Raw genomic sequence first — 10,226 nt, 5'->3', positions numbered from 1 at the left:
CATGGGCTTGGTTCTTTCGGCAACTGGCTACTTCTTACAAAATATGTATTAAAACATCCACAAAGGGTCAGGGGTCCCTTGGTGACCCCTTCCCTTTTGTGAATTGGTTAATACCTTCTTTGAGTTGGTGTGAAAATATTGATGTTTGCTGACTGGATTTCATTCCCAAAACCTGAATATATACCATAAGAAATTGGTATTTGAAAGGGACACCCTTAACACGCCTCTTCCAAATATCGATTTAAAATATTTTATTCCGCCCATTTAATGATAAGGGAACCTTTTCCAGATCGTTAAATACTTTTTATATACTTTGAAAAATGTTTGGTCATTCCCTGCTTTATTGTTACCTGCCTTGTTACTGTCTCCACTGCAGCCCTTGTGTGCTGTCTCAGGCATCAGCCATATAAGGCATACAACAGTCTATCCCTTCCCATAACTAAGTAAATATCAAACCATGAGTGACTCCTTCTTTTCCCAATTCTGGATGCATTCTCCTGTGTCCCTGTTCTCCATATTTCTCCCCCACAACCATGTGCATTCTTGTAGCGCCTGGAAGCGTTGAGATTCACACAACTGGAGGCCGAACTGACCTCAGACGGCTGATAGAATGAATCTCACACCTGGATGAGAACTGCTGGACCCTGACATCCAAAGGCGACTCCTATACATGGAGAACAATTCTAAAAAGGGTCGCCATCTTTCTCACAGAAAAATACAGGCTATCTGTTCATGTTTTTAGGTTATAAAGGGATTTGACACATGGAAGAGAATTTCTGTCAAATTACTATTTTATCATAACAATTTTGCCTCATGGCTATAAACATTTAGGATTATTTCAGACTGATCTGAAATGCATCTCAAGGGACTATTTCATTTGCCATTTTTTGCATTCATACTGATAATGAGGAAAACAGCGGCTTTTGATGATTTTCCCAATACTTGTACGGGTTTTGATAGGAGAACAGGGGCCAATCTAGTAAGCTAATAGTCAAGTGTCATCCCTGCTTCAGGATGGCAGAGAGGGGCACTAGAGGTCCTCCAACCACAAGGGGAGCCCTCCTTTTCAATTTTTACATGAGAATCATGCATTTTCCATATTTAATCTCACCTAATGCTTAGATTATGCCTTCTCTGCATTTGTCGTGCATTTGTATATTAAAATATACGTTTCGGTGCATTTGACTTCTGCATGAATTTATTTTGAGCAGTTTTCACCATTCGTCATGTATTTCAATTTCAAAAGTTGTGTGATATCACTTCCTCTGACATCTTAACATATGTTAATTAGCACTTGCTCTTAAGAATTCTAAAGACGTGGGAGCTCTAAAAAAATTCTTAGCTATAAAAACAAAAAAAGATCCATATTTGTCAATATCTCACACAACCTAATCGAGTGAGCCACCTTTTTGCGTTGCTTGAAAGGGAAGGGATGCGCCGTATTTAATAATATACGGTGCATTGCTATCTTTTTCCCTTGCGCATGCCCCGTTTTGGCAGCCTGGTGCCAACGTAGACACTCTTGCACCATGGTGAATGCAGCACACTTACAAACAGGAAAAAAGAGGTGAGATAAAGATATTTCGAATTGTTAAACCTCACCTGGGAAGACGTACCATTTTGATGCGTTCTCAGGTCCACCACTGATGGTAAATCGGGGAATGCACTTAAATCAATGGGTGGGTGTACCCACGCTCCGCCCATGGAACTGCTTCCCACCAGAGAGTGATGCAAGGCAGCCTTTTGTGATGCGTTGCGCCCCTCTAGATTTATCAAGCCATGCAGGGACACGCAAGGTTTCCTTGCGTAGCTTGATAAATCTCACTCAAGTTCTGCATCACCCTTGACCCCCCCTTGTATGGTAGATAGACGATATAAAACATTGATAACTCTGACCCCAAATATCATGTTTCGCAACAGGGTTCACGTCCAACAATCTATCCTCGCCCGGTGGTGAGGGGTTAGGAAAATAAGCACGGACACAAGTGGCAGAACCTAAACTACATTGGTTCCACCCCTGATGTCTGACCCGCTGGGCACTGTTGACGCACTCAAACTCTGAGCTTTAGGCTTGAGAAAGTTTGTAACAGGTAGTACAACTGTGTGTTTTGTCAAGCTGATACTTACGTAGGTCATGTTTTGTAGACAGTAGTTCTGTTCCATTTTAGGTCCTGAAGAATCGCATGTCAATTATACGTATAGCGAGAAACATGTTGACCATACCTTCCACACCTTAGTACTGTATCTTACGTGGAAACTAAAGTTCCAGCGAGTACAGCCTAATTCCTATTTTAATTGAGGCAAAGGACCACCTGAATAAAGTTGTTTCCGGTACCTTTTGCTTCATTTTGTTTTCACTAACACCGTCTACACTGTCCTGGCCCCACACCCCCACTTCACCCATAGGCAGTTGGATAAAAGATCTCCGCCAAAGAGCCCCTCTTAGAGGTGTTGCCCATTGGGAATTGCACCGCCTACCCAACGAGGAGCATTGCCTATGATGAAGCATGACACGCGCAAGGGTATGTGAGGCCATTATATCCAACACAATGGATACCCTGGGGTAGATCTCCAACGAGCACTACGCTCTGCACTGCAGTGACTCTCTAAAATTCCAGGAACAGCCCAGTCTTTCTTTGTTTTTCTCTCATTAACGTCCAACAAGCCTGAAGTGTGGCTGGGACTTTCACTCGCTGAAGTACAGCGAAACTCCTCCCCTGCTACACTGTCCTTCTCATGAGACAGGCCCTTGTAGTAGCACTGCAGTGCTTGGCCATAGTTGATCTTTACAACACTGAATGTTAATTTTCATTTTCACTGTTGGTTTTTATAGGAGTTTGAGTACACACGCGACCTGTAGGGTTGCCATTTTTCCAAGAGAATATTTCCACTCATTTATTGTTGATTGCAAAGCCCCGGGCATGATACGAAATGGGACTTGAGACAAAATTGTATGTATTCATTTGTAATATGACTTTTCTTTCTTTGTTTATCTTAACTATTAGTTCTAGATCTTGATGCAGCTCTGGATCACATTTAAAAGTGCTTTGTTTTTATTTTTGTTGTTTTAAGTATATATAGACTGGACAAAAGGTACCTGCTTTAGGTGATTTTGATTATTTTTGTACCGACCGAGACATTAAAATATTAGTGGTGCCCATAGGACACAGGTCAGCTGGCAATCCTTATAATAACGTGCTCCACACCAAGTAAGCTCCTAATTATTTATTGGCACAGACAGATTAACCTCTTAGCTTTCTTATTTCACATCTGTGACTGACTTGTGCTCCCTTGAAAAAACCCAAACTTCTATTCTAGAATATCTTGCATCAAGTTGCATGCAGATTGCATTACATCACAACGTTACATTCCTAGTGGCCAGACTCAAGCTAAAGTTAGTAGAGAACCAGTGGCATAGCAAAATGACGGGACTCCTCTGCAGAACTGGTCGAGGGGCTACTGGTACTCCCTTTTTCACTGATATCCATAGACCATGAGCCCAAGGCCTCCCCCCCATGCTGCTGGGTCTGCAGGGGCTTGTGTTACACCCCTGCTGAGAACTTAGAGAGCTCATCTGCAGGTTGAAAAAAACAATTGGCTGCCAGCCCGCCCAGTGGGCAGGTCTTCAAAGAGCAGCTTTAGGAACTGGAGCTCTGGCAAGTGTTTGGTCATCTGCCATTTCAATCTGCTTGAATCCCTCTTAAGGACTTGGGGGATTGCATCAACAAAGGGAGACAATCCAATATTATCCACCGCTTGTCTGCATTCAAAGTATCTCTTGCATGCCCCATTTGAGGTGGCGGCAGAAAGGATATGCATGTGTGTTGCTGCTACACTTTGTTGTTGTCTGCCGCCAGTACAATCAAATGACAAACACAATGAAAGAGCTGCTTTTTAATAGCACAATACTGGGTCTAAAAACTGCTACCAATTTATTAATTTTAATACAATAAAAATCGAACTATGGTGACCGCCTAATCTAGGTCATTACAGACAGCCTCCAGTCCTGACATTTCCCCTGTAAATCTTGTTTTACGGATGTGTTAGTCTAAATAGTTACAAGAACAAAACTATCAGAACCAGAATACTTTAACCTATCACAACATCAGTCCATGCCTGGAAACAGTGGGGCATATTATCAACAACTAGCGATATTTGTCGCTAAATAAGCTTAACGAAATTTTTTCTTTCGCCGGATTTTATTGCAGAGATAACGTGCTATTAGCAACGTTTATCTCAAATGCGATAAAATATCCAGCGATTGCGACTTAATGCATGAATATCGCTGGAAATCCAGCGATATTCAGGCATTAATGTCAATAGGGTCTTAACCTGAATATCCAACTCCCATTGGATATACAGGTTAAGATGTGGTATGCGCAGGCGTTAGTTTTCAGCGATATTCGCGCTTAGCGCAATTGTTTTTATCACTACGCCTGCGTTGATAATAGGTGATAGCGATGTTAGCGACTGCTTTCAGTCGCTAACAGGTAGGGTACGCCCACTTTGCATGTCATTAGCGATAAAGATCGCTGACATGCAAAGCGGGCCCCAAACCGCTCGCTATTGTCTACAAACTGTCACTAACTGCTGTTAGAGACAGCATGCTAATAGGGCGATAAAGTTATCACCGCTTTAGCGGGAAAAAGTCCTGCTAAAGCGGCGATAAGGCCCTTGATAATATGCCCCAGTGTTTGTAATGACCTGGAGGGATGTGATCACCTTATACCATAAATAAATAACTAATACATACTAAGACCCGGATTTACTACTATTGATACAGAGCAGCACAGAAGCTACATTTGCGATGTTTCCTTGCTTCGAGAGAGACAATTGAACAGCTTCTACTAAGATAGGGCACATTTTTTCTCTCCCTTTGCACTGGCACACTTTTGGAGGCCATACAGAGAGGGTATGTGCTTTCTTTAAAGCATATGTTTTGTACTGGAACGTGGCCCTTCCAGTACGAAAACTATCCTTTAAGACTTTTCTCACTGTGTATTTACATTGTACAATCGAACACAAATACTAATATAAGGAGAAATAAAAACATTTCTCCTTCTTATGCCTCTCTCAAGGAGGTGTAAGGTTTTATAAAAACTATTCTGGGTTGCGTTGGATAGTAAACACCAGGCCAAACTTTGTGCAGGTTTTCATCTCTCTTGTGATTAAAAAAAAACAGGTGCAAAGTGTTAGTATATCTGAAGCAAAACCTGAATTAACCACCCACTTGAGTACATCTGGCCCACTTTACCCATCATCTTGACTAAGCAGTACTCCCGCAGTATCCCTCAGTATAGGCAGTGTAGGCCATACGCTTGCCATCATTAATCATTTCTAAATCTTTACCACTTTTTGTGAATTTTCATAAAGGTTCAGCCTATGGGACCTGTGTTTTTGTAGTTCCTGGGCCAACACAGCTTACCACCCATCCCTTTGACCTTCCAGTCCTATGACCCTCTACTCCTTCACTGTCTTCCTGGACCTACCCTACCCTTCATTGTTTTTGTTTTTGTAGTTTTATATTGCGCAAACTAACCAAAAAGTATTGTAGTACTTTACATGAGCACCAGTTAACTACACATTCATTTAGTTTTTTTATGCACCGGGAGATTAAGTGATTTGACCGGAATCATGTTGTACTGATGCCGATACTTGAACATGGCTCCCCAGTTCCAAAGATGGCAGCTCTGGTTGTTATGCCACATCCGGCTCCTCATAGCACACGCCTACATTAGCAGTGCCAGTGAACACTTCGAGCTGGTATATATGACAGTGATGGTAAGCCACTTGCACTTTACCCCATATGGAAAACTGCCCACCTGAGGTTCTGTGACAATCGTAAGTGGTGTTTTTGACTCGCACGAATATGGTCGAGTCTGGTATCTATGAACCGCAAATGACGAGTTTAGTGGGTGTATGCGTTTTCGCTATGCTAGCCTAAACTGTTCGTTTGTTTCGTGGGTTTCTTCATCTGAACCCACGGGTTCCATCTTAGATACGGCATCCATTTTGTTTCTTGCCCTCAAATAGCCAGCGAACGGACACTGTCCGCTTCGCGACCCTGGGATTCCCAAACTCCTGCGGAAGACACGTGTTCCATTGAAGGTGTCTTTATGATGAGGGGGATGACACTGTAAGGCAGATGGCCCCGCTTGAGGCTCATCTTGCCGTGTCGGTCTATTGTCTCAGTTGTGCATTCATTAGGCACGTCCCCTTTGATGCCTGCAAACTCGTGTTTCCTGATACCACCCCTTTTACACCCTTTTCGATCTGTTCACTGTTCTCGTCTTCCTTTGCACCTGTTTCTGTCTCTTCCCTGATTCGTTTACTGTTGATTGGAATGTACTAATGGTGGGAAGATGTACTTTTACAGTTGGGAACTGCCAAATGCTACTGTAATTATCTTCCGGGCCCTGAATACATGAAAGCGACCCCTTATGATCTTTACGATGGGAACCAGGTTGTAATCCTTTGTGCACCATTTTATCCTATGCTCGAAAACCGTATAAGAAGCGCGATCCACAGATACAATTTGAAGCAGTCTCCGTGAACTTACATGCTGTGTACTTCTCGTGACTTCTGTGTTCCCTGCAGTAATAAACCTCGAATCTTTGACGCCGAAGGAAGTGTCCCGTGTTTCTGTCATTTGTACGCCGGAACAGGTTACCCACAAAGGTTTTAGGTGTTATCCCTGGCACCGCTGGGTCTTAGAAAAACCCAGTCCTTCACACCTCAGAACTTCATAAAAAAAATCTGAAAAATAAACCATAAATTATCATGCATCCTAATCTCACCTAGGTGACAGACCAGGCTATCCCATCACACCAGCAGCAAAATCAAACATTAACAATACAATTTTATGAAAAAGATGTGTTCAGGCTTCCCATCCGGCAAAGGATCACCATGCCATATTTGGCAAAATACCTTTTTTATGTCTATAGACGACTGAAGTAATACTCTCATAATGGGACCCTGAGTTCTCCTGCAGCCCTTTTCTCTGCATATCCCAGTTCCATAAAGTCTGTCTCATTGACAGCTTGTTTCGAGGCTCGCAGCCGTTCTCTGGAACAATATACCCATGGAGCTTCAAATGATCTTCAACCATCTTTCTTTCAGAAAATCCCTCAATACCTGGCTCTTCTCCTAATTTGTGTAATGCTCTTTGTGTCCTTTATTTTTATTGATTTATTTTATTTTAAAGGTTTCATATAGCGCTGGCTAGACCCGGAGGTATCAGAGCGCTTTACATGAGCATCAGATCATAGTTTCAGGTTACATCGTTACAAAGGCTACACAGTTATTAGAGCATGGCAACATAGTTACTTGTAAGGTCAAGATAAACAATAAGCACAAATACGTAAGGGGAAAAGCAGGCTAGGGGAAAGATTCAGGGGAGGGGAAAGGAGCTTGGGAAGTAGACAGGTAGTGAAGGCGGAAAAGAGGAGGGGAGGGTGAAGGACACAGCATGGAAAGAGGAGGGGAAGGGCGATGGGGCCACAAACCGGTAGACGAGTCAAAGTTGCGTCCAAAGTCCAGTAAGCTGTGATCCCAGGGGAAGTGGAATCACTTCCCTATCTCTGTTGTGGGAGGCTCCCTTTACACAGTGGACTCTCTCAGAGGGGTCTCTGAGACTCCAAGGCCTACATACTGGATCCTTCCCCAAGAAGGGGAGAGGGAGTGTTTTGGCAAGGGGTGTCATACCGTACCTCAGCTGTGAGTGGCTCCCTTTGGCGCAGTGGACTCTCTCAGCGGGTTCTCTGAAACTCCAGAGTATAAATATTGGATCTTTCCCCACACGGGGAGAAGGAGTGCTTAGTCAAAGGGCACAAAGGACAGGGGGCTAGGCAGACTAGCAGGCAAGGTGAGAGATTCAGGGGAGAGTGGATAGGAGCTAGGGAGGTAGACAAAGGGAGAAAGAGTACTAAATGGGAACAGATTTAATGAATGAGTTAATATATAGCGCTGGCTAGACCCAATGGAATCAGAGCACTTTACATGAGGGACAATAATGTTGCAAATTACATCAGTAAAACATTACATAAGTTTCAAGAAAAACATAGGGGACAAGGTGAAAGGTGAAAGGAGCAGGAAGGGTAAGGGGATATGGTAGAGGGGTAGGAGGAAGACAGGACCTTGTCCTTAGTCCAAAGGGCTAGGGGATCCTCGGCTGAAAGGAAACTTGATAAAATATCCAAAATTAAGTGAACTAAAAAGACACACAGAAATAGAAAAAAAGGAAAGGGAAAATTAGAAGCCCACTTGATGCACAGATAAAAAATGTCAGCTGCAGTAACAGAAATGGGCATAGGTCCAACAGGCCATATGTACAAAGCCTTTTGCTTTCGGAAATAGCCGATTAGCAGAATCAGGCCATTTAAATTAGAACAAAATCCTTATTTCAATCAATCAAGCAATCAGGGAATTGTAAGCCTGCTACTCACCCGTAAGGGTCTCAAGGCGCGGGGGGGGGGGGGGGTAAGCAGATCCGTTCAGCCAAAGAGCCAGGTCTTGAGGGTCTTTCTGAAGGTGTTCAGGGATGGGACCTGTCTGATGTCTATCGGTAGCTCTTTCCAGGTTCCAGGTTTTTGATGCAATGTGTGAAAATGTACAACCCCCATACTGCGATTGTAGTGAATCGCAGTTTGGGACCATAAACAGAATAGGTATTTGTAAGGGGAATGTTCAGGGCATCCTTTTCAAATAGGGAATCTGAATGGTATCTACTAATGTTTAGTGTCTGAAATCTGGTCACAAAATATCTGTGCTGTACTTGTGCTTTATCACCAACTCAAACTTGGTGGTAACCCTTACCCTAACGCAAGTGGGAAGCAGTCCCCTTGGTTTTTAAGAGCAAGCAGTGGTCCCACTGCCTACTCTTAAAAATAAAACGACCCCCAATGAGTCACGAAGTAGGGAATAAGGACCAGATATAACTTAAGGACATTAGTAATAGCAATTCGCAAAAAATCACCGTTTGGTAATCGCTGAAAATAATGTTAGTACATTTGGTCCTAAATGTTTCCTGTGGTAATTTACCTTTTGCGTGTGGTCACTCCAGTTGTGTTGCCATTTATGGACTTAATATTTGCTGGTGTTGGTGGTGCTGGAGCTGGCTCTGTGCACTGTGACACTTCCTTTCAGTGCCCCAGTGTGTTTGCTCTGTGCCCATATGTATACTGCGAAATTAGTTGCATATAGTGGGTTTATTTCACTTCACAGTACGACCATGGAAAACTGGGACATGAAATGCACTATTTGCATTTACATCGCCCACATATAAGACTACAATGTGGATCTGTGATGAACACACCTGTGTTCTGCTTAAACTGCTGTTTAAACTCATTGCAGTGACATGTTCAGAAAAAGTGCCTCCGTGTGGAGAACCTCCTTTTACACACATCCTGAGTCTAAGTGTGCCTTGTCATCCCACTGGTACAAGATGCTTTACTCATTCTCATTCCAATATCCTGCTTTTGCAGTCGAGCTGTTTTGCATCTCACTTTCACACCCCACCTGGATCCTCCTTTGTTCCATTTGTTTCTTATCCATACTATTATCCCCTTCTTTGTTCCACTCTTATTCCCCTGTCTCTCCTCCTACCTCTGTTCCAACCTGACTGCTCCCTGCTCTTGCCTCCTTTCCTTTTCTTAATTCCTCCTTCATCATCACTCCCTTCCTTCACCCTCTTCTATTTCACTTTCAGCATACTTTACACATCCTCGCCCTCTACTTACCGCTAACTCCTCCTTTAATCTATCTGCAGCTCTCTCTGTTATGTCTTCCCCTCCCCTTTTCAGTTTTTGAAGCAGAGGTCAGGCCCGGGACGAGGGTTCAATTCCCGCCTCAGCGGGTCTTGGGCTCAATTTCCTCTGACCTGATAATTCTCGCGTCGGCGCCTACTCTAATCATGGGTCTCACTCTGCAACTCTGGGCAATAGCTTGCTTAATCTCCACTACGGCCCCACCAGCGCTAGGATGCCTGGCTTCACCTTGGGGGTGCCCTGGAGGAGGCATCTCACAGGGAAAGCCAGGATGGGTTCCACAGTGGTATACAGCGCCAGGATGCCCCGAGATGGGGCAGCAGTGCGCTTTACAAGTATACACACATTTACATTTACATTTACATTTCTTCTCTGCATTTACTTCTCCCTCTCCCCAATCCTACCCTCCCTTTCTCCCCTCTCTCTTCCACCTCTCACACAACTCAATCGTTGCCCTCACAC

Source organism: Lissotriton vulgaris, chromosome 2_2 (assembly GCF_964263255.1).
Source record: "Lissotriton vulgaris chromosome 2_2, aLisVul1.2, whole genome shotgun sequence".
Lineage (NCBI taxonomy): Eukaryota > Metazoa > Chordata > Amphibia > Caudata > Salamandridae > Lissotriton > Lissotriton vulgaris.
The sequence above is the reverse complement of the archived record's forward strand: the minus strand, read 5'-3'. Positions refer to the sequence as shown.